Raw genomic sequence first — 21,036 nt, 5'->3', positions numbered from 1 at the left:
GGCGTATTGGCTGGAGTTCGCCTGGACGTGGGGCGTATTGGCTGGAGTTCGCCTGGACGTGGGGCGTATTGGCTGGAGTTCGCCTGGACGTGGGGCGTATTGGCTGGAGTTCGCCTGGACGTGGGGCGTATTGGCTGGAGTTCGCCTGGACGTGGGGCGTATTGGCTGGAGTTCGCCTGGACGTGGGGCGTATTGGCTGGAGTTCGCCTGGACGTGGGGCGTATTGGCTGGAGTTCGCCTGGACGTGGGGCGTATTGGCTGGAGTTCGCCTGGACGTGGGGCGTATTGGCTGGAGTTCGCCTGGACGTGGGGCGTATTGGCTGGAGTTCGCCTGGACGTGGGGCGTATTGGCTGGAGTTCGCCTGGACGTGGGGCGTATTGGCTGGAGTTCGCCTGGACGTGGGGCGTATTGGCTGGAGTTCGCCTGGACGTGGGGCGTATTGGCTGGAGTTCGCCTGGACGTGGGGCGTATTGGCTGGAGTTCGCCTGGACGTGGGGCGTATTGGCTGGAGTTCGCCTGGACGTGGGACGTATTGGCTGGAGTTCGCCTGGACGTGGGGCGTATTGGCTGGAGTTCGCCTGGACGTGGGGCGTATTGGCTGGAGTTCGCCTGGACGTGGGGCGTATTGGCTGGAGTTCGCCTGGACGTGGGGCGTATTGGCTGGAGTTCGCCTGGACTGGAAGGCGGACGCTTTCTAACCGCATTGCAGCGATGTTTATCACAGGTGATGGTAATGATGTATTACCAATAAAATTTTTGTAATTTTTTAAGAATTTTGATAGCCACTACAAAATTTTTAATTCCATAAATGAATATTACTTACGTAGTATATTTTCCTCTTTCAATTTAAATTTATTAAGACTGCCCACTGGAAAGCCACCTTGTAGATTTAGCAATCTGTATGTGCTGACTCAAAAGGAAGCATTATCGAACATTACAAATTGGGCTTGTTCTTTTGTTCAGATTATACTTTCAATATAAATATTAAGAAATGAAAATGAGTTAGATTGTTTTTCTTGGCATTAAAAACTTAGTTCTTAGCTCATTTCAAAAGTCTAATCAGTTAAGCTATTTTGTTGAAATTCAAAACTTATTTCACTCATATAAGCAGCACTAAACAATAAACCTTTTAAGCAGATTGTTTTAACTTTTTACTTGACACTGAACGAGAATTAAATATTATTGCCTGATTCTGGTATGAAGCTGATATTTATTCCGCTTTGCTCTGAAAACATTATTTTCTTAACAATATTTACCTTACTGTGCAAATTAATTGCAAAAATAGTTTTTTCTGCCTCCAACCAGTTTCAGCAGCATTTTTTTCTTTTACAACGCGTTAGTGCTCTTGACTAATCCAACCGGATTTGACCACGTGATCATGGCATGTTGAAAAATTTCCGTTCAATTGCTATAAGAAGTGCTTCACTGTGTGAATTGTGTGCTTCTGACGCGTATTTAAGTGATATCCCTCTCATTTAAAAGACGAGAGTTCTTACCGTTCGTCTGTATACACTTATGACTGTGAGGGATTTGGTTGCAAAAGTTGGAGTTGGAGAAATCTAGCATTTTAGGTATATTAATCAACAAAATTATTTTGTAACTATCCAAAACAGAGGTAAATATGGACGCAAAAGACCACACCTCTATCAGAGGAATTTCTTGTATTAAGTAGTAAGATGCATCCTTGCGAAGAAAGTAGAGATTTTCCACATAGAATCCTTAGCTATTGGTGCAAGCATGAATTTTTCGGCAGCTCGACAAAAATTTATTGGATCTGAAGGATTTTCAAGAACAGCAATCGAAAAAGCCATTAACACCGCCAATGATGAGAGAACGTTGCGAATAGGTATAGGAATATGAATCTTGAATTGCGCAAGTCCGAAATTCAGTGACAAAACACTTTTTATTGTGCATGACTTTTGAAAACGGTTTGTCTGGAAAAGCGATGCAGAACTCATCGAGGAAAAGCATATTGTTCAGACAGTTGAGCACTCGCAAAAGAAACGAATTGGGGTTATCTTACTTCTGGACGACCTAGAATAATTTCTGTAATCCAGCTAAAAACGTTTAAAAAGTAGCATTTAAGGAATATATTTCATTTGTTGAAAAATTTAGATAATAAATTTAAAAACTGCACCAATATATTCTCGGAGGTATTTCGGCAATCAAATTATTTGGCTATTCGAAGATAAAATGAGTAACAGGCATCGTAAAAATATTGTTTAAGCAGTAATATCAAAAGAAAAACACTAAAGAAAATATATTTGAGGTGGTATGCAGTATGAAGCAAATTTAAGGTACCTTAATTAAATCATTAGTAAAAAAAACTCATGTACACTTTCTCTGTGAAAAAACCTTCTGCATTTCCTGTACTTTTAACTGTTCCGCACATATTCTAATAGGTTCGTGGCATCTATTGGCATAAAGCAAACTTCTACAGAATTATGCAGTAATTAAATGTCGGTTTAATTTATATTGGTATCTTAAACTGTGTCAAAATTAGCCTGACAGCCAGCATAACTGAGCCACGTAAAAATAATTTAATACAATCACACTAAATACTAATTTCTATGTACTATCGATGAAGAAATTTGCTCGGAACTAACTATCTGAGGTAATCTAGTAATTGATTCAAAGCTCAGCGAGAACAAATTTAAAAATATTGATGTAGGGCTGCGTGCTTTTTCAAAAAACGAAATACATCGATGAAATTATTTCATTGTTTCTCGGTAAAGTGCAGCTTTTACTTTAAGTTCTTAAAATCAAACATTTACTAAAATGTAACAGATTTCTAATTCCTCGCGTAAGACTTTCATTTTACTACACGTTTTCTTTAGGTAGCTTTTAACTGTTATCAAGCACAGTTTTGATCTACTTTTATTGCTTTCAAGATAGTGTTTTTTTTATTAGATTTATAGAGAAAGTTTCATACAAAAGTTTTTCTGAACTTTACGCAAGTTTCGTTGTTTGCTTATATACCAGCGCACTAACTTCTGAGAGGGAGAGATCTTGAGAAATATTGATAGTGACACGTATTCAGTTCTGTGGAGACTACTTTTAAAGCTGCAGGCATTCTTTATTTCAAAATGGTTTCAAGAGTTCCTTATTTAAGAGATATTTTTTTTTTTGAAAGGAAACTATGTGTATTCAATCGTTAATAATATAAAAATGGCGTTTTAAATCATTATGCTGTAAATTAAAGTGCAGTAAATATTATTTTCCTAGCGTTTTTAAGCATTTCTTTTTTCTAGTGCCCAAATGTATGTTTTAAAAAGCGTTCTTAAAGATTACTTCCTTTCAAAATTATTTCCTGAAAATGTCGTGTGAAAGAGCCCCACAAATAAAACAAATCTGTATTTATAATCCTTTGTTTGGTGTTTTAAATATGAGAATACATCTATTTAACAACATGATGCTTAGAATTCTTAGATATATTTATATTTATATTTGAATTTCTGCATGTTTAAAACTTCATTTCTTTAGAAAAAAAAGCTGCGGCAAAACTTATTTGCTGAGGCGAAAAACGGGGGTACAATGATTGCGGTTGAATTAAAATTGTTTTAACAAAGATCAGAGCCAAAGAAAGACAAAAAAAAAAAAAAAAAAAAAAAAACTTAAATTGAGGTTGCGTCGGGGCGAACTCGGAAACTACCGGTTTGAAGATTTGTGGAAATTTTATAAAACAAAATTTAAAAACTTGATAAATAGTGTTTTTTCCCCCAACTTGAGAAAATTTTCACGTATATTCCCCATTATAGATGTGGAAAAATTACTTGCACAATATAATATTATATAATTATTAAAATAACAGAAAATTCGGCAAGATGTGGAATTGTTCTAACTCTCGAAACTAATTACGACGGATGTTAATCACTGTTTTTACCAAAGAGAAATAATGTGTTTGCTCACATGGTCCCTACTAAAATCTAGTTTACTTTGCATCTTGACCAAATTTGACTCGTAGGTACTTTTGAATCTGGAAAGTTTCAAAATGTTTTTTTTTTGTAATTCATAAAACTACTGAAGCAATGTAACTTTAATTTTTAGACTGAAAAACGTTACTAAATGATTTTGATACTCGAAATAGTTGTCGTATCAAAATATATTTTTGTCTCATTAGAAAGTTCGCAAAAAAAAAAACCCTTACCTTATTACATTTGATATTTATAGCCTGTTTATTACAAACTAGCATAAAGAAATCGTAGAGAAGAAATAGCTAACAAAATATCTGCCATTTTTTTCTTCAATGTTAAGAAATAAAATTCCTCTTCCACGCATCTTCTATTGCGAGTATTTAAATTTTTCCCATTTTGCTCAGTTTTTGGTGAGAGTTTTAAGGACTATTATCAAGGAGTTTTCGGGGACTAATATCAAGATTCTACTGGGGATTTTCGGATATAAATTGTCCTAATTTCAATGAGGATTTAGAGAGTATGTTGACACGATTCTGGAACTGTTGCTTTGATTAAAATGAACATTTTATTCAATGTATCTAGCATATCTAATGCACCTTAAAAAAAACACATTTTATTAGGAGAAAATGACTTGCCTTATGGTTCATTTATCCTCAGTTGTTTTTCTTACCAGAGATCGATGCAACAATAAAAGTACGTATCTCACGAAACGCCAGACATAATCTGATTGCAATTCAGTTTTAGTTAAGTAACAGTTTTATTAGCGGAGTTTTCATATTCAAATATGATTTTTTTGTGACTCATGTCCGAATTTTGGTAGTAATGTTTTGGAATTGTTATTATTCTGATGTGAAATCTTGAGCTATATTTTCTGCATTTTGAGCCTAAATTCTAAACATGTACAACTCCTATTTTCGAAGTAGACCATGTAACGACTAGAAACAGAGCTAGTTCTGATAAAAAAAAATAAATAAAAGCATTGTCTATATCAACGTGCTGAAAAATCCACGGCAAAATTTCTTAGTTTCTAGATTTTATGATGTAGCTGTTAGTTAATTCGAGCATGCTCATTTACTTGTATTTAGCTTGTAGACATTGTCGTGTTTTCTTCAGCATTTCGAATAGAGAAAACAGTTGAGATGGCATTAATGATTTAATGTGTTTTGCCGCATTCTCGTGGTAGTTGTATAATACATAACAATTAATGTATCATTTTTTTTTCATAACTAACAACCTCTACTGCAGGAATGCAGCAAACTTTTGAAAAAGCTTTGTTTTTTAAATTATTTGGTCTTCCTCGAAAATTAAAGCAGTGTCAATCGACACACAATCAATAATAATGCTTGAATGAAACGGGACAAAGGTGTAAAATTTCTCATCAGAATAACAAGTCCTTAAAAAATCTATACGTTAAAAGTAGATTACTAATCCTATTTGAATAATAAAACTTCGTGACTAAAGATAACACGCCCTTAAAAATCCTAATTTCCGATCGATTGTTTTGAATATTGCGTGAGCTAACTCAATTGCTGCATGGATACCTGACGAGAAGACCTGAGAGTACGTGAGCCATGATGCATGCCTTTTTCTCCTGAATAAATTATAAAACAGAAAGGATTATTAAAATAAAGGCAACAGTTCCTAAATAGCGAAACACTCTTTAAATAGTCACTAGAATTAGAAATCCCAAAAGTCCCTAATAGTCTCGGCTCGAGTTCAAGAGCAGTTTTAAATCCATATCAGAGTGAAAATTACATTTAACTCATCAATGGAAAAAGCTTCAAAAAGTTTTATTTCATTCAGTTCAATAATTTGAGTCCCTATTTCAGTAACTACGTCAGTCCCTTAAAATCCACATCTGCATAATTATTTCAGTAGTGGGAAATCTAAAATTCCCAAATAGCTTCAAGTCGAGTGTATCAACCACCATTAATGTTATCAACTGACTCCTCGAGTGTATTCGCAGGTTGTGCCTCGAGAATGTAACCCATTGTTTTGGAGGCTGACAGTGGTACGTGGATGTGATACATTACGCAGGGGAAGGTCCTGCACTGGACGCCAGTCCTATTTGGAGTTAACCCCTTAATCTGTTAAACTGACTCATCGGGAATTATGTTACGGACCATACCTTGCTGTTGTGCAGTGGTTTTCTTTCCATTAATAAAATTCGAATCCATTGAAAACAACTGCCAGCAGTACAAAAAATAGTCACCAAATAAGCAAAAGGGGAAGTTTTAAACCCCTCGTTGCAGAAAAAATCTGAAAAAAACATGTTTATTTACTCCTAGGCAGAAACTTCCTGCAATTATCTTTACTGGAGCAAACGATAAATATTCAATTTACAGATAAACCAAAAAAAAAAAAAAGCCTTTTTAATTTAGGCCGTTAGTACTTCCAAACTGTAGGAGAAAAAATAATCAGTGTTTTTGAGTGCTTCTCAATAAGACTAAAATAGAAACCATACAATAACTATTTCGAGTAGCAAGAGATGTTATACAATTTTTAGGTCTTAAAATTAAAATTCGAATGGTTCAGAACGTTTTTAGCGTTTGGAAAACCCCACTATGAACCTTTCCGGGTGCAAAAGTACCTACGGGGCAACCTTGGTCAAGATCTGACATAGACTGTGCATTTAATAGTAACATACTCTTATATTCTCCATCTGCTGAAAACGCTTTGAACTTCCGTCGAAAGTAGTTTTGAGAACTGGGACAAAATCGATCTTTTGCGGAAATGTTTGTTCTTTTGTGTGATTTCTATGCAATTGAAATAGCATAGGATTAAAATTCTGTGCACTTCTCGGTGAGTCTCACACTTTTGCCTCCAAACTGTTGATATCTGCTCGGGGTTAGCAAGCAGGAGGTTGGACCCCCTAGTAAAGTATTCTTGTTGTGAGAGCAATTTATCACCTTCATATTAGCGAACATATGTGAAAAAATTAAATTGAAATAATTTTTTTTTCCGAAAAGACCTCAACAGAGCTCACCAACACAATCTGAATATTTTAGCGAATTTGATCCGGTAGTTTTCCAAGTTCATTACGAACACACGGACAACGAACATTTATTCATGTTGAGAAATGAATTAGTGTGTGTAAAAGCATTTGACAACTTCTCGTGACAGTTTTTTTTTTGTTAAATATGTGTATTTAGACTCTTTAATTTGAGTAAATTTTGTTAAAAGAAGTAAGCTTTTGCTTGAACAAGGAGCATTTAACTCATTGATTCAATTATTTTAATACATTTCATGATTTTAATTTGAAATGGAACGTCCCAATGCACAAATCATTTTTGCAAAAATATTTAGCGTTAATCTTACGCCAGAGGTTACGGTAATGTATCCCCTAGTATTAAAGGCTTTTAAACCAATCGGCTTTTGGAAGAGAAAATACAATTGCGATTTCATATTCTTTTGCAAATAAAAAAAAATTAAAACGAAATTTCTGAAAAGAATTAAATTCAATGGTGGAAATCGGCTCGTTCGTGATATCACGAAAAAATATAACATATCGAAACATGCAGTTGCTCATTGGCAGTATCATTAAAGAAGTTTCTGCTATACTCTGGTTAATACTAATCCTTGAAACGGGTCAACTAACTTTATAATAAACCTATTTCTTTAAAAAAAAAGAAAAAAAAAACGGAAAATAAAAGTGCTGGTATTGAAAACGTGTATAAGTGCAAGTATTGAATACTTGATAAGTTTTGGCTGCAGATTAAAAGTATTCGTTGGTTTGAATTCAAAATTGTCCATCAAGTTAACTTTTCCCCACAATATAAAGGGAAAAAACACTGAAGTGCCCTGATGCACTTTCACATAATCCCTTTGGTAATTGCTGCTGTAGCGTCACTAAATTACATAACTGTTTGAAAGGCAAGCTTCGTAAGTCTGGATAAAATATCGCCTCAAAAAATGAATTTCTATTTATTTTATACTCAAAAATGGAATTCTCTAGTTAGAGTAAACATAGCTAGACAGCGTCGTAATACTGTGATTAGGATCTGCGTAGCCTTTACTGTACCAGGTTAGATTCGACCCAATTTCAGTTTGATTGAGTCATTGAATTTTCTTGTATTTTCTGTTCTTGCTGCTGAAGAAAAACATCATTTACTTTGGCCATCCAATGCTTTGTGCAAAGCTCCTGGTATATTGAGCTTTAGTTCAAGTCAACCAAAAAAGGGAATGCCTTGGATTCTTTGAAACACACCTGTGCGAGTTGCAGTAATGTATACTATATTGGAAGAAAAGCTGTATCACGTGTTTCCCTCAAACATAATTGACGGAACTGGCAGTAAGATTTATTTTACTTGAATCTGATTTTTTACTTTGTTCTTTATGTTTTACAGCTGTCAATATCTTTGTTATTCATTTTATTCCCACAATTTTTTTTTTAAATGATCCAAAAATTTCCTAAATTTAGCTTTATCTCGGATGAAGGAAGTAAAGATTTTTGTACTTTATTAATTTTTAATACATAACTTTTAACTTCTGGGTTAAAGGTAGTTTTTATTTTACAAATGCCAAACATTGGCACTGAAGCCATTACAATTCACACGTTCTGCAATATTTTTTGACAATGTCCTCATATTGAGACAGTACACAACTACTTTCCACTTGTTCAAAAGTCACAGGTTATTTGGAGTCTCATATGAAACATTCTTTAAATGCCATCACTCTTATTTTACAGAAATTTTCTCTTAAACAGTCATTTCCAGTGAGACACCTAATGCGTCACTGTCTTCTTTCTTGGATAAATGGGAATCGCTTTCCATCAGAACATTCCATCATATCTTGTTTGAGAATTTTTCTGAGAGGCAGGTTAACGAATAATTTAGTTGTATGGATGGCATGTGGACAATCCATGAGTTGGTCTACCAAAGATCTTTCTTTGAAGTTGTCTCAGCTTTTTCATTGACCAAACTTTCACAGTCGGCGGGAACCCATTGAAATGCTATTCTGGGTGCCTGCTCTTTAAGACTTACTCTCTAAAATGCTTTGGGAACTGTTTTTGCTATTCTAAAAGGTCTGTAGCCTGACTCATAGAATCTAACGCTAGTGAGTTTGATCGACAGTTGTTGTCTGGTTTTCATGAGAAATTCCACCAGTATTCCACTGGAGAATTCTCAATCGTTGGATGCCCATAAAATGGCAGTTTGTATTAGTGTTTGACACTGTTATCAAAAATAAGTTAGGAAACCAAGTAGAGTGGTAGCAGCTTTTGCGTAACCCGAGGTGCAACACGAAGAGACCTCATATACATTTTAAAGTTGTTTTCTCTAAACGATAGTATTTGGAGCAGACCTTGGAGTAAGGAGCATAATTTTTAATTTTGCATTGACAAAGTTAAATTTTTCAGTGATATAAAACAGCTCTATGCATAAAAATGACTAGTTATGAAGACTAATATTGTCATCACATGAGTTTAGGTCCGAGTTTCCTATTCAGAATCTTAAGAAAAAATAAAACAAAATTGAAATTTTAAGAGTGGAAACTAGTCTTAAAATGCTTTTCATAAGTCAAAATCTATAAGCATCAGTTGCAGTCAGTTTCTGCGTGATTTTTGCAGTTACTTTACTTTAGCTAAATCTAATAATTCAGATTGAAGACATGAAATCAGTAACGTCATTTAATAAGTTACGATACAGTATCTTTTTCACGCACGCACATCGTTATAAATTTGCCTAGAATGTTAAGAAAATAAAAACTACAGAATTGGACGATATAATTTAAAAATTTGAATTTTTGTGAAATATTTATGGCATTTTTTTTCTTTTGTAAAAATTGAAAACTATATTTTAGACAGGGCTCAAAAATTAAATTCTAAAGTGAAGTTGACACTCCTTTTTTGACTATACTCAACAATATATTAAATTGACATTAACTATTTTTCTAAATGGTAATTTTCCGATGAAAACGTTAAAATCATGTAAAAATATTTTTGATTCCTTTTGAGTCACAAAATATGAGATTTAGTAAATTGCTGTATAAATTATGTATAATTGTCGTTTCACGACAGTATTGGTTGATTTGCTTTTTAAACATATTTCCCTTTCTTGTTAACTATGGACAATGTTTTACTGTATCTTGAATCACTTTTTGACGTTTCCTAATCTAAACCATCTAATAGGCTTGCATGGTTTACTAATGTGTTACGTATGTAGAAAAAGCATTTGGTTTTTGTTTTTAGGTACTGTTTTTCTAAAAGATTAACTTATGAAGTATATCATTAACTCGTAATTTATGTACACAAATCTACTCCATGTTCTATCCCACTTAAGCTCTAAACATGACATTTATGGTCGCTTTTGAAGCTTGTTAATGTGTTAGATATGTAGAAACAGCAATTCGTTATGCTTCTAGGTATTCCTTATGTTCTTGGATTGTCTTATGAATTTATCTACGAAATGTCATTTGTTTGTCCTACTTGTCATTCTTAGTTGTCATATGCAAATATTTATGTTATACGTATTGTGAAATAAACTCATTTTTAGTTTGAGTAGAAATTTAAAAAAATGCATTTTTGAAACTTTTTTTCTGTGTATAATCATGCAGGTTTTAATGTTTAGAAATATGTTTAGGTTTAAAATATTTTGAAAAGAAAAAAAAAAAGATTTTAGATTTTGAACTATCGTCTCATCTTTTGCTCTGAATACTATGTAATATATTTATGGTGACCGGAAAAACAGTTTTAATGTGAAAATTTATTTGGAGTACCTTCATTGAACATTTTGTCAGTTAAATCTTAAACTTTGGCACAAAAACTTAGTAGAATAAAGCATTACAGTTATGTTTGCTTAATGTGGTCACGTTCAAGATAATATTTGAAAAAGAAATTGACATTTTCTAATTTTGTATTCTTTCGAAATTTTCGTCAGTTGAAATGTTTTTAGTTCATTTAAGATTGAAAATTTACCACAAAGCATTTCTGGTCCAGGATTCTCGTAAACGTTTAAAGCAAATTCCGACTTTTTACTCGAATTGTCACTGCAAAAATTAATTTTCCATCACTGTCAAATTTTGTTTCAACAAAAGTTGTTTTTTTTTTAAATTTTAAAGCTCCAAAGTGTAATCCAAATATTTTAGATCTAAAAACTACTTACACACGTATTTCTCGAAGTCGATCTGATTCAATTTAATTGAAAAGAAATCAGATTTGTTCACGGCGTAAACCTTTGAAATGTATCCACCTTTTAAATATATTTATTCGTATTGTTGTTCATGAAATGACTGTTTTTTGAATCAATTTTACTCGAAATGAATTTCCAGAACTATTCCCATGAATTAGTTCATTTTTCACAAATTGGATATATTCTGCAAAAGTATGTACCTTTAACAAAATGTACGGAAAATGTCATTCAATGCTTGACATATTGCATCAAATACAAGCTGTTACCTAGCTGCAAATTTGCGTTTTTATCTCAATGAGGGGGAGAAAGTTTTTCCCACTTATCATTTTTTCCTCTTGATGTGGTGCAAAGTTTTGCGTAGCTCTAGGAAGCTTTATCAGAAACGCTAGCAGTTCATACAACTAGCTTATTTAATTTTATTTGGATTGCGTTTAATAAATTAAGCATCCTAATTATAGGAGCAAATTTTGTGTTGAAATCTCGAACTGTCTTTTGTTTTAATTTTAGTGGTTTCCAGTGCACTCAGCTAACACATTCTGCCTTAGGGTTTAAAAATAAAAAAAACCTAGAAGCAAATTTTCACGTTATTTCATGAATACAGAAACTTTTAAAATATAAATTTCCTGGATAAATGCTAGATTTCGTTATCTGTAGAAAATCAAAATTGGGTGATAATGATAAAACGCCATCAGTAGCAATAATCTGGTTCCAATAGAAACCCCTCTTCCTTAGAAGTTTCAGACAGTACTCCCGTTGTGTAGGATTTTAATCGAACGTTACAGATGTGTTTCGTGAGAAGTCCAAAGAAAAATTCCTTGTTTATCTGAAAGGTGTTGGCCGCTCCTCTTAGATAACCATGGTTGTGGAACTGAGAAAATCTGGCCAATTTTCTCAGTTTCACATTTTTTTCAGGACTGAGTCAGTAATCACACAAAATCTCACTCTTAAATTATCCTCATTGTCTAAATTTACTTTAATTTATCTCCCTCCCTCCACCCTCCTTAATATTATTTAAAAGTTTCTGTATTGTGTAGAAATTGTCTCCAGTGTCAGTCGTACAAATTAGATAACGTAACGAAATGCGATAAATTTGTTGGATTGATTCTTTAAGCTTACGAAATACCACGTGTAGGTAAAAAAAACCTAGTAGCACACCATAATACAAAAACCTTTTTCATTGCGTTTTGGTTTATTTTCTTTCACTTCTAATGCAATGCTTCTTCAGAAGAACAGCCTTTTGCAGGCAAATGCTGACTCGCTAGTCCATCTCCAGTTGACCCTATTATCGGTATCTACGACCCTCCGTCGGTTAATCCCATTTGCATTAGTTCCTTTCGAACATCGTCCAACCATCGTGTAAGTGGTAGTTTTCTAAGTATAATTCCTTCAATATACGACATAGTAACTATTTTTTGTGGAGAAAATATCGGAGTATCTATATAGATGGCCTTGCCACCTAATACTTGAGGCTTTTTTCCTTGTAAATTTCATGGTTGTACAAAACTCTCCAACTATCGCTTCTTGAATAGGTCCAAAAAATGTCATTAAACCTTTTCTTTCAAACATTAGTAGCTTTTCGTCATTTGCTTTATTTAGGGTTCAACTTTCACTTCCATGCTTAACTGATTAAAGTTTTATGACGGCTTAACTTTTAGTTTAGGCAAATAAGCTAAGATTTGAATTGATTTCTGAGGGCATAAAAAAAAATCTATTAGTAAAAAATAATTCATGATTTCTATTTGCCGGTCGCTGCTACTTGAGATCAGAGTTCCTAAGTAAACTGTTTTATATTTTCAACAGTATAGTCTCATATATTCATGGAAGACAAATCAGGAGAATTATTTATTGGATGAGAAAATTGTGTTTTGTCCACATTCATAACAATTCCCATATTTTCTGCCGCACTTTCAAGTGCTGCAAAAGCGTTGATAAAAGAGCATTTTGATCTGTCAATATAGTCAGCAAAAGCGAGAAGTTGGATAGTTCTTTGCAAAATAATAACATTTGTGTTTAACCAAGAGTCTCAAAGCGATTTTAGACAGTAAACGAGAAAAAGAATACCCCTGTCGAAAGCTTTTTACTGAAAAAAGGTTCTGGGAGATTAACAAAATCCAAATTTTACAGGAAACTCTTTTCAGAGTCATTCTTTTCGAAACTGACAAGCTTCTTTGGGATGTTAAATTTGAAAATAGCTTGGATAAATTTTTCGCGGTTGACAGTCGTAGTTCGATTTAAAATCAATAAAAAGGTGGTAGTTATTAATAGTATGCTCTTTGGTTTTCTCAGTCTTCTAACCGGTTCAATGAGATAATGACGAATATCTTGTGAGCAGTGTTAAAGTGATAAAAATCCCCTGTAATTTCCACATTGTAACTTGTCACCCTTCTTGTAAATAGGGCAATCAGATCCTTCTTCCCACTCGGTGGGCATTTGTTCCAGTGGTCAAATACAGCAATTCAAATCATGGAATGAATTGTTCAGAGTCTTTTCATTAACTTTAGAGTTCAGCCTTGATGCTGTTGTGTCCAGTCGACCTATTCTTGTTAAGCTTCTTCATTTCTTCGTAAGTTGGAGGTCAACAGCAATGCACTTTAATTTTATCTAACCGACAAAAAATGGTGGAACAAATGGAAAACTGAAGTGGTTTGCGCACTTTCACTTGAAATATATATTTTCGTGGTTAAAAAACGGTATTTGAATGTGATCACATTAAGCTTATCGCTAAATGCTTTTAGAGAGTTACCCATGTTTAAAAAAAAAAAAAAAAACATAAAATTTTGCATTTATTCTGAGAAAAAAAATATATGATTAAGAAAGTTTTGTAAATTTTAAAATTACCATGAAAGTGGCTGTCAGATTATGTTTGTGATATATAAGTTATCCTTGTAATAATGCACTATGGTTATTTGGTATACATCTAATTTATGTAGAATAATGAGTTTGTGCTTTAAAGTATCCTTTTCGTACCCAAAAAAAGTGTTTACAGTACAAATATTAAATGTGACATGTTCAGTGTATAAAAAGTTAGGGTGAAATGGCAGTTTTTGCAATCCTGAAATGATCCTGGTAACTTTCAGCAGTTTTTATGCTACAGTAAAACTGGTTTAAAATTTTTGACAATGCAGATGCAATTTCGAAAATCATGTAAGTTATGTGCAAGATAAGCAATGTATGATAATGTCAAGATAACTTAAAATGTGTAGTTAATTTATGTTTGAATTGTTTTATATTTTCATCATACATTTGTCTATGCGATATACTAGCCGTACTGGTATGTTTAATAATTAGCGCATCAATTAGTTCATTATGTGTGTTGGAATGTAGTCGTTACCCCTTGGAAATTAAACTGTATCATCCGGCATTGTTTAAATATTTTAGTTTCTAATGGGTTTCATTTTTCTTTGGCTATTATGAACTCCACACCGATTCAAATTTTCTGAAATAGCCGTGGTTTTTAGGTACTAAAATATAGAATTTTTATAAAAAAAAATATTTGGTTATCCTATTAGAACACTATTGTAAACTACTTATCAAAACACAGAAGTGTCCATGAAAAATGAATTTCGAAGGCAGGTACTAAAATTTTTGAATGGAGCTCGGAATAGATAAGTAGGCTGTGTGAAAACAAAATTTTATTATCACTAGATCAAAATGCATTTTCTTCACATTGAACTTTGCTTCAAATAAGTCCACATGTTGACAATGTACTTTTTAAAAAATCCTGATTCGTCTGAGTGAAATAAATATGAAAACACTGTATTCAGCCAACATATGAAAGCGTTGAGTGCATTAGTAATTTAAAGTCTATGCAAAATTAAGTTTACATTATTTTCCATGATGCCCTGACTAATTATTGAAGTTACGTTAATTTTAAAGCTACCACGAAACTGGCTATTATGTTTGATATAAAAGTTGTCCAGGGAATGACGCACTATGCTGATTCTGTCAATGTTTACCCTTGTGAAAAAGTGAGAATATTTTGAAATATTCTTTTGTACACTATGGAACTGTTTAATGTACAATGATTAAAAATGTGACATTTATACTGTAATAAAAGTTACGCTGCAGTGCAAGTTTTTACAGTTTAGAGATGGCCCAAGTAATACGCTATTTTTATGTTATAGCAAAACTGCTTTGAAATTTCTGACAATAGAAATGCAATTTAGAACTTTTTATTTTATTTTGTAAGCTATGTCTAAGATAAGTCTTGTATGATAATATGCACGACAACTTAAAATGTACAGTTAATCTATGTTTCAATTGCTTTAGATTTTCATCGTACAATTACCATCATACACTTATGTCCATGCAATATACTAGATGTTTTAACCGCCGAACTGGAGTGTTTAGTATTTATCTCATCATTTAAATAATTATGCACGGTGGATTGCATTCCTTACCTCTTAAAAATAAGTGTTTCATCAAATATTTTTTTAACCGGTCAGATATCTCTTGAACTGTTCTGAACTCCCCAGCTTACTGGCTAAGTGATCTAAAAACAAAATTAAAATATCACTTAATGAAATTGCATTTTGTTCACTTTAACCAATGCTGCAAATGAGTCCACGCGTTAGCAATGTGTGTGTTAAGGGAATCCCAATGCGTGTGTGAGAAATAAGTCTGAAAACTATATTCAGCCAACATATGAAAGCTTTGAATGCATTAATAATTCAATATCAAAGAAAAATGAAGGGTAAGATATTGTCCATGATGTTGCCTGACTGAGTTACGTAAATTTTATTATTTTAATGAAACTGCCTGTTCAGATTGTTTGTGATATAAAAATTGTCATTGTTATGATGCACTATGATTCTATAAAATTTAACCCATGTGTTAAAATGAGATCATATTTTAAAATATCGTTTATGTACACAAAGGAACTGTGCAATGTACGATGATAAATAATGTGAAATTCTTACTGTATTAAAATTTACGGTGAAGTGAAATTATAACAATTTAGAAATGGGCGTAGTTATATGCTGCTGTTGTTTAGCTATTATAAAATGGTCCTAAAATCAGATGTCCAACTCATAGTTGTAAGAAGCTTTTTAAGGTTTTATGTGGTGGGGGTTTAAACTATCTGAAATGCAAGCGCTTCAATACATTTTGTTAAGTTTCATCTGTGTTGAAAAACAAATATGCTTGTTAAAATGGTACGTGTTAGGAAATTTCTAAGGCGTACAAGTATTAACTATGACTTAATAAATCTCTTGAATAAACGCTAATATTAGACATGCAGCTAGTACATGAAAATGCTTTTTTTTTTAAATTCAAACTCGAAGCAAAATTAAGAAAATCCCATTAAATGTCCATGAAGTTGACTGATTATGAAAGCTTCGTAAATTTTAAAGTTCCTGTGAAACTGGCTGTACAGACTATGTTTGGGATAGTTAAATTGTCCTCGTAATGATGTACTACATTGATTCTGTACATTTGAAGCAATGTTAAAAAGTATGTTGTATTTCAGAATCAATTTTACGTACACAAACATACTTTATAGAAGTATTAAAAATGTGAAAATGTTATTGTATTAAATGCTACCGCGAAAAGTAAATATTTACAATTCAGAAACGATCGTAGCTAAATATCGCTATTGTTTTACTGTAGTAAAAATGCCTTGTATTTGACAATGGTGAATTCTTTTACGTGCTAAGCTAAGTCATGTATGATAATATGGACGATAACTTAATGTACAGTTATTTTATGTTTTATTTTTCAGTATTTTTATTATACATTTATGTTTATGTAATATACGAGATATATAATCTCCATACCTGAGTGTTTCATACCAATCACATCATTTAAAGCCTATTGTGCGTTGGATTGTATTACGTATGCTTTAGAAATTAAAATGTATCCTCCAGACATTGTTAAATATATTTGTTTCTAATTGATTCGCTTTTCTTGGACTATATTCAAACGTCACATAGATTCAAAATTTCTAAAATAAGTACGTCTTTTAGAAACTGAATGTGTTAAAAATTTAAACTAACTGATTTCTCCCATTGGAACAGTTTTCTCGAAAACTGACAACCAAAAATCAGCATTTTAATGCAATGTAGCAGGTTAGACACGAATCAATATCCTTTCGCTTTTGAAGTGATTAATCTCCAATTTGAACTTTTTAGCACTACAAGGTTGCTATGTCAGAAACCTTGTTTTGAAAGGCATCCATTTAGCTGTGAGTTGTTTCCGCAAGGAAGGGAATAGTTTGCACTGCTCGTATTGCATTGTAATATTCGTTCGGTGAAGCCGTATTGAAAGGTAATTCGAGAATGTAAAAATTTATTATAAAATTGGATACCCGATAAATTGCTGTAAGTTATTTTTTGAAGTCTTAATGTGATGGGGAGTATAAACTATTTGAAATGGTAACGTACCTTATATTTTGCTCTCGACTTGATTATGATTGTTAGGGATTCTTTGAAGTAGTAACTGGGCATGATAACTGAAGGTATGATAAAATGTAAATCAACTACCTTAGTATCTAAATACATTTTGATTGTGTCAGATACCTTATAAAATAATGTTTTCTCAAGCAAACTTGTTCACGAAGCTGTGTTAAAACTATAGAGTGAAAATGGTCTTGTTTCACGAACTGTAAATGAAATACATGGCCTCAGGTGGTTGCCATGTGATTTTTTTTTTAAAATTTAAATTGATAGTATTTGGTACTTATTTTGCAACGCATGTCCATATTATTTGAATTTAATTATCTGCGATATTTAAACTCAATATCACAGTGTTTAATAAATATTCATATTTTTTAAAATCATGTGTGTTGGATTGTATTTATGCTTTAGAAGTAAAAAATTTATTTTCCTACCATTGTAAAAATCTTTTGGTTCTCATTGGTTTGCTTCTTCGTGTAAATCATGGCTCTTAGGCTCTGGAATATGTGTTTGATATTTGAAAGTAACTGCTTTATTCTAATGGAGAAGTTTTCGTTAAAACTTTCGAAGCAAAATTGGGTAGGATTATGCAGTCTAAGAAATTGGACTCTTATCAAAATACCCTTCTGCTTTTAAATTGATTAAGCTAAAAGTTGAGTTTTTCTACATCGCATGATAGTTATGTGCTTTTGGATGGCATATTTAGCTATAATTTATTTGAACTTGGGTGGGAGAGCAATACTTTACATTTTTCCTATGGTAGCAATAAAGAATCAGGCACCATAGTAATATCCTGGTTGGTGCAGACTTATTGAAAGGTAATTCGTGAATGTATTATTTTTTTAATTACGTCCTGGTGAAATAATTTTAAGGCATTATTTGAAGGGGATATAAATTGTATTTACAATGCGAAAATATCTCATTTTGTGTTTTACTTTATCATAATTGTCCATGTTTCTTTAATGCAGCTGCTGACATGTTGACTGAAACGGAGATGTTTTCAAATGCATTTGTAATCTATAAAAAAAGCATTAGAATTACGGCGGTCTTCGTATCCCTAGAAATACAGCGGGGATCATTTTGATCCCTGCGAAGAAATCGGCCTAGTTCCCTACGTAATGCTGTGCATTTGTAAAAAAACTAGCTGAAATAACATACTTATAATACTTTTTTTTCCAAGGATTCAGATCTTTTAGGTACGCATATTGATGCATTTTGAAGAAGTTTCAAGTACCCTTAAAATAACCAGCACTGTTTCAGTTGCATTTCTGAAACTAGCAACTAATGCCCTCTTTCATTTATAAAACCATTATAAATGCTTCAAGTTTTTGCAATGCTATGTTCAAAGAGGCATTTTGAATTTCTGCTGTGTTTCAGCAACAGTAAATGTATTTTCATTTATCTGCTCAAAAGGGTTACAATGACTCCTGACTACACTTCTAGGTGTTTGGGTTAAAACCAAAATACTATTTTCTTGAGTTTGCTTGGGTGGGGTCAAAGCAACCCCCTTTCGTAATTCTAGCGTTAATGAGTTTTTATTAGATTGACGACACATTGATGTTTAAATTGTTTTCTGATTCAAATGGTTCACAAAATGTTGAAACATAATGTTTCATTTGTTGGGCTAAAAATGAAATTTGTGGCCTCAAGTAGTTGCCGAGTGTGATTTTCTAAAAACTATAAATATTTAGTTTGCAAAGCATGAAGAACTTCGTAAAATCAAAGATCTGCTTTATTTTGTAAAATTTTTGAATGTTTCAGTTTCAGTACCATGCATAGTTTTTTTTTGTCTGAAATAATGTTTGTACAAATAAAATATTTTCTTTTTTAATCTCTTTGTATTTATCTGGACTGTTTCATTTTTGAGTTACTTTTTTAAATAATGTTTTGCGCTGGTTTATTTTTTTTTCAAAGTCGGATCGAAAACTTTTCTTCCTCTCTAAGAGACATTGAGACATGTTTAATTGCAAGTCTCTAAGAATGATAGTAAATGACTAGTGAACTTTTTTGTTATTTCATAATGTCAACCTTTCTTGAGGTAAAATACCCTTATTTTTAGTATTAATACTAAGGAATAGTTTTTAATTCAAGAGTTTTTAATTTAACCTGATATATAACTGTTTGTGTAAGTATAATTATAGTTTTTGATGATACATTAAAAAATAATCTACTGATACAAAATTTTGGGTTTAAAAGATTGAATAATTAGAATATCAATAAATATAAGTATAGCAAGAAATACACAATGATGCTTTTGTCAGTTGGTGTAATAAATTGCATTTTCGTGCGTTTATGTGTGCCATGCTTTTAATTCTTTAACTTCCTTCATCACTCACTGATATTTTTGTTAAAAAAAAAAAAACGACTGCTAGTATCAATTATAAATGTAATTACGATTTGAGTTTATTCCAACCATCAATAGCAGAAACACTTATATTTTAAACATGGGTAGTCCCAACTCAACTGAATTTCAAAAGAAACTTTTTCTATTAGTATAACCAATATAATTTTGTTTTTAACGGTATCTGTTTATTGTCCTGTCTCGCTACAAAGTTGCATACTTGGTGAAAAAATGCTTAGCAATTAAATTGTGTCCCTAAACTTTTTATAGAGTCAGGTCATATTGAACTATAAAATGTTTTCAGATGCTAAACATAATTATAACTAGTTTTAAAAGAAAATAAAACTAATAAAAGAAACTAGGCTAAATTTTTGTATTTGTTGGTTTATCGTAATCCTCAAACCAAAGGGGTCATAAAAAGTCATTGCAAACGTATCTTCGTAAAGAGGAAATCGTTGAAAGTTATGTTAAAAATATTTTGAAAAAAATCGTCACTGGAAGATAAATTACAATTAGATGTAAGTACAAAAATGAAATCTAAACAAAGAGTATTGTGGACTGTTGGAAATTCATGCACTAAAATGAGTTTCCAGGCTCACAATCCATTAAATGCGTTATGTTTCTTACTGTTATTCTTTTTTTTATGATAAAAATTTCTTTACTTTTTTTTCATAATTAATGCACTAATGAATAAAATTATGAAATTTTGTAACGATAGAAGTATGTTTTTAATCTTTTTCTCAGAATTTTCTATTATCAGTATTATATTATCACGTTTTAGAAAATACCAAATGCTAGCTTTATTTCGGTAGTGAAATCACTTTGAATAAGCCAGTGTTAGAATAAACATTGAGCCATCTCATGTAACCCATATGATAATAATCCTTTCCCCTTCCAGAAACCATAGCATTCTAAAGTCAGACCAAACAACGTAAGTAGAAGCACAAATTTGTAAATTTGTAATTTAGAAATTTGTGCTTCTACTTACGTTGTTTGGTCTGACTTTACTATTCAGCACAAAGGTATTTATTTTTCTTATCATAGCATTCTATTTTAATCGTTAATTTGTCAGAACACTATAGTCCTGCTCTTAGCCAAGAAACGCAATAAAACGCTTTGGAACAAAAGTATGGAAATTCTATAAAGTATTTTTTTTTAAAGAAATGAAACATCTCCTTAATATTAAGCGATATCTTAACGTATTTAAGTTCTTTTCTAGAAAATTCGTATTTTGTTAAATTCGTAAAGTTCTAATGAGTTC

This window comes from Uloborus diversus, unplaced genomic scaffold (genome assembly GCF_026930045.1).
Source record: "Uloborus diversus isolate 005 unplaced genomic scaffold, Udiv.v.3.1 scaffold_390, whole genome shotgun sequence".
NCBI lineage: Eukaryota > Metazoa > Arthropoda > Arachnida > Araneae > Uloboridae > Uloborus > Uloborus diversus.
This window is presented reverse-complemented; position numbering follows the sequence as displayed.